Genomic DNA, 4,435 nt, shown 5'->3' on the forward strand with positions numbered 1-4,435 from the left:
GGGACCTGAACCTGTTCAGCCTCCATAAGGGAAGGCTGAGGGGGGATCTTGTGGCCTGTTATAAACGAGTCAGAGGGGATCAGCAGGCATTGTGGGAGTCCCTGTTCCCCCAAGCACTGCCAGGAGTGACCAGGAATAATGGTCACAAGCTGGCGGAGGGTAGATTTAGGCTGGATATCAGGAAGCGCTACTTCACGGTCAGGGCAGCTAGGATCTGGAACCAATTTCCAAGAGAAGTGGTGCAGGCTCCTACCCTGGGGGCCTTTAAGAGGAGGCTAGATGAACACCTTGCTGGGTCGTTCGACCCCAGTACTCTTTCCTGCCATGGTAGGGGGTTGGACTAGATGATCTACTCAGGTCCCTTCTGACCCTAGAAACTATGAATCTATGAAACTATAAAAATGGAAGCTTGGTCATAGTACTAGGGAAAGGTGTAAGAGTATTACACAGGCAAGCAAAGAGAAAAATCAGGAAAGCAAAAGCATTTTCCTATTCAACTTGCAAGGGACAAAAAGGCACATAAAAGGGATTCTATAAGTTTGTCAAGAATAAGAGGAAGACCAAAGAAACCATAGGTCCCTTACAGAATGAAGCAATCTAGTTCTTGGTGATATAGAGAAGGCTGAAGTATTTAGTGCCTTTTTTTATTTCCATCTTCAGAAATAGGTGCAGCTACCAGAAGACAAGCATAATTGGCGGTAAAGATGGGGAAGGAGTAGTGGAACCCTCTGAAGAAACAGTCCAGGGAAGAATAGGATGCATGCTAGGGGTACTGAAGAAATTGGCTGGAGTAATTTCAGAGCTATTAGCTATCCTCTTTAGAACCTGTGCAGGTAGGTAAGATCCTGAATGATTGGAAAAAAGCTAATACGGTGCCCATCTTTAAGAAAGAAAAAAAGGAGAGTCCAGGGAATGACCTTTATACCTGGAAAGATCAGGGAACAGTTTCTCAAGAAATCTATTTTGAAGCACTTAGAGAAAACAAAGTGACTAGGGACAGCCAGCATGGATTCCCCAAAAGCAAGTCATGCCTGATCTATCTGATTTCTTTCTGTGGTAAGGTGAGAGGGTGTGTAGATAGGATAACAGGGGGTATGGCATGCCTGGACTTTAGCAAGGCTTTTAACATGATCTCCCATGATATTCTCATTAACAAGCTAAAGACATACAAACTAGATGGAAGTTCTGTTTAGGTACCATTGAAACTGTACTTCTGTTTCAGGAAGAAGCCTTCACTTTTGAGAGAATGTCTGTGCACTTAGAGAACTTGACTAGGCTGTTTCTGTTAATCACCGCCTCCAAAATTGCTTCTACCTCTGACTCTGTTATTCACTATAACAGGGGTGTCCAGTTTCAAAGTGGTCAGGACCCACATCTCGCACAGGTAGCGTGCCCTGGCTCATAAGCATGGGGGCTGTATGCCGGGGGAGCACACCCTGTACAAGCTCTCAGGATCCCTGCAATGCACTGTTTTCCAGCCACACAAGCAGTTCAAGCCCCACCTGTGGCCCTGGGAGCCTCTTTGTTTCTTTGTGAGCCACATGAGCACTCTCCACCCACCAGAACAGCATGAGCCCAGCAGCCACCACACCACATGAGCTGTATTGCTGCTGCCACACCACCAGGCAGGTGAGTCCCTCCCCACTTCATGTACCACATGAGCAGCATGAGCTCACTCTTACCACCCTCCACCATCACATGAGGAAGAAAGAGTTCACATTCACGCTGCTCCACAAGCAGCATAAGGCTCACCTTGCTGCTGGCACTACTACCTAGGCAGTCCAAACATCCCCCACTACTACCCAAGCAGCAATCTTACTAGGCCACCTCCAGCCATACTGCCCTGCACCAAAGATCCTGGCCACCACATTAGAAGCAGGAGCAATAGGGCTAGTGGCAGTTGGGCAGGAGCTCACAGGCTGCATGTTAACAATTCACAGGCCAGATGCAGACTATAGAGCACCAGTTGTATAACCCCGCACTATGAGATGGGGAGATTTTGTTCCTGAGAACAGAAAAAATGCCTAAGGCCTTTACAGAAAAATACTACTGTCAGAGGCATAGCTGTCTCTTGCTTATGCTGTAGATGATCCCATCAACTGTAAACTCCACAATATCTCCAAACTGACAGATGCTCCTAGATTTTCAAGAGGCCAAGGAACCTAGCTGCACTACTAAGAATTCCCCAGGTGTCTAGTTGCTACCAGGACACCCAGGGGGGAGGGAACTCTCTGGGAAGAATAGCAGGGACCCAGACTATACAATCTCCATGGAGACAGAGACTACATCCCCAACCTGCCCATCCACTCTTTCTCCCAGGCCACAGAGTCTGCACCATTTCTCCACATATACATTTGGACAATGCACAGAGAACTCTGCTGCATCTCTGGAGGGGGATACCATAAAAATACCTGAGATGAACCGATCTGTTATTCTATACAGCATTCATGGTTGCAGATGTGTCAGGAGAAGTCTGTTCCTAATCTGTATTTTATACTTTTGTTTTTACCACAAAGGATATGAAAGAGCCTTCCTAGGCTTTTTGACAGTGATTGGCTCTGCGTCCCATCAGTCATATTATTTCAGAATCTACCATAATAAGCATATGATAGGACCTGACAATGCACAACAGTCATCAAATAGACTTTCACCCATTTTGCAGTGGCATTTCTAGTCTAAGTCCAGGGATCACTTTTATGGCATGAGCAGCATCAACAGCTTACGGAATTAACTGTTTACAGACTTCAGAGAAAATTTTGAAGTTTCTCTGCTCATCATATCTCACCTACCACACTCTTGCCATAGGTTGCTTAATTAAAATTGGCAAGGGCTGATGGCCAAGTGTATTCAGTGTAGGACTAGGACTTGGGAAAGCCACTTATTCAACAACTTGTGTGACTTTCAGCAAGTCATTTTGTGTTTCAGTTTCCTTATTTGCAAGATGATAAATGAACACTCAGCTCTCTACTCTGCAGTAATTTCCCACAGTACTTGTACGATCAGCATGGTGTTTTACTGCCTGGTTGAGATCAGAATCTACATTCTGAGATAAGAACTTATGTGAGCTAAGGAGAATAGTCGGGGAAGCACTGAGGTCCCAGAGAGGAGGGGAGCCAGGTCTCCAAGGAGAGTGGTTGCTCCTTAAGGAGATGATCCTCCAAGCCCAAAGGGAGGTAATGCAAACACAGATCAAAGGAAGCAGGAGGGCACAAAAGCCCCCATGGCTCACCAAAAGCATCTGGGAATATCTTCTAGCTAAAAGGGAGGCGTACACCCAATGGAAGGGAGGGGCCATCACCAGGGAGGATTATACTGCGGTTGCTCAGGGATGCAGGGGGCAGTCAGGAGGCCAAGGCAGAGATGGAACTGGGACTAGCTTCCCAGATCAAGGACAACAAGAAATCCTTTTTTTAAACACATAGCAGGCAAAAAGAAGGTACTGGGTAATGTAGGACCCCTGCAGGACACGCTAGGAAATCTGGTTGTCCCACCAGATGACAAAGCTAACCTTTTTAACTATTTCTTTACCTCCATTTTCCTGAGCAGGGACCAAATCAGCCCCCCCACAGGGTCTCCCTCAGGGCTAGGAAATTTGGTTGTCCCACCAGATGACAAAGCTAACTTATTTAATGATTTCTTTACCTCCATTTTCCTGAGCAGGAACCAAATCAGCCCCCCCACCAAGTCTCCCTCAGGCCCCAGGGGAGGCGCACTCAGGCCTAGGTTTAGTGAGGATCTAGTCAGGGAACTTCTGGAGGGACTGGATGTATTTAAATCCACTGTTCTGGACGATCTCCACCCCATAGTGCTGAGGGAATTAGCTGAGGTCATTGCAGGACCCCTGGCACGGCTTTAAGAGCACTTGTGGTGCTCTGGTGTGGTGCCAGAGAACTGGAAGAGGGCCAGTGTGGTTCCCATCTTCCAAAAAGGGAGGAAGGAGGGCCCGGGGAACTATAGGCCAGTTAGTCTTACCTCGATCCTGGGTAAGCTTTTTGAGAGAATTATTCTGGCACATGTTCACGAGGGGCCAGCAGGGGAGATTATGCTTAGGGGCAACCAGCATGGGCTCATTAGAGGTAGGTCCTGTCAGACCAACCTGGTGGCCTTCTACGACCAGGTCACCAAATCCTTAGATGCAGGGGAAGCAGTGGACATAGTCTTTCTCGACTATTGGAAGGCCTTCGACACTGTCTCACCCCGTTCTCATTAAAAAACTGGGGGACTGTGGTGTCGACACCTACACAGTCAAATGGGTCGCCAACTGACTGGAGGGCTGCACACAGAGAGTGGTGGTGGACAGATCATTTTCAACTTGGAGAGATGTGGGCAGTGGGGTTCTGCAGGGCTCAGTCCTTGGGCCTGCACTGTTCGACATCTTCATCAGTGACTTGGACGAGGGGGTAAAAAGCACCCTGTTCAAATTTGCTGATGACAC

General features: G+C 47.6%; 1 protein-coding gene across 1 annotated transcript in view; it reads left to right on the forward strand.

Annotated features, from left to right (window-relative positions):
* TPBG (trophoblast glycoprotein) overlaps positions 1-4,435 on the forward strand; it is a 68,857-nt gene that overhangs the window by 465 nt on the left and 63,957 nt on the right. The gene's annotated exons all lie outside the window — the stretch shown is intronic.

This window comes from Crocodylus porosus, unplaced genomic scaffold (assembly GCF_001723895.1).
Source record: "Crocodylus porosus isolate Cpor-Errol unplaced genomic scaffold, CroPor_comp1, whole genome shotgun sequence".
NCBI classification, from domain to species: domain Eukaryota; kingdom Metazoa; phylum Chordata; order Crocodylia; family Crocodylidae; genus Crocodylus; species Crocodylus porosus.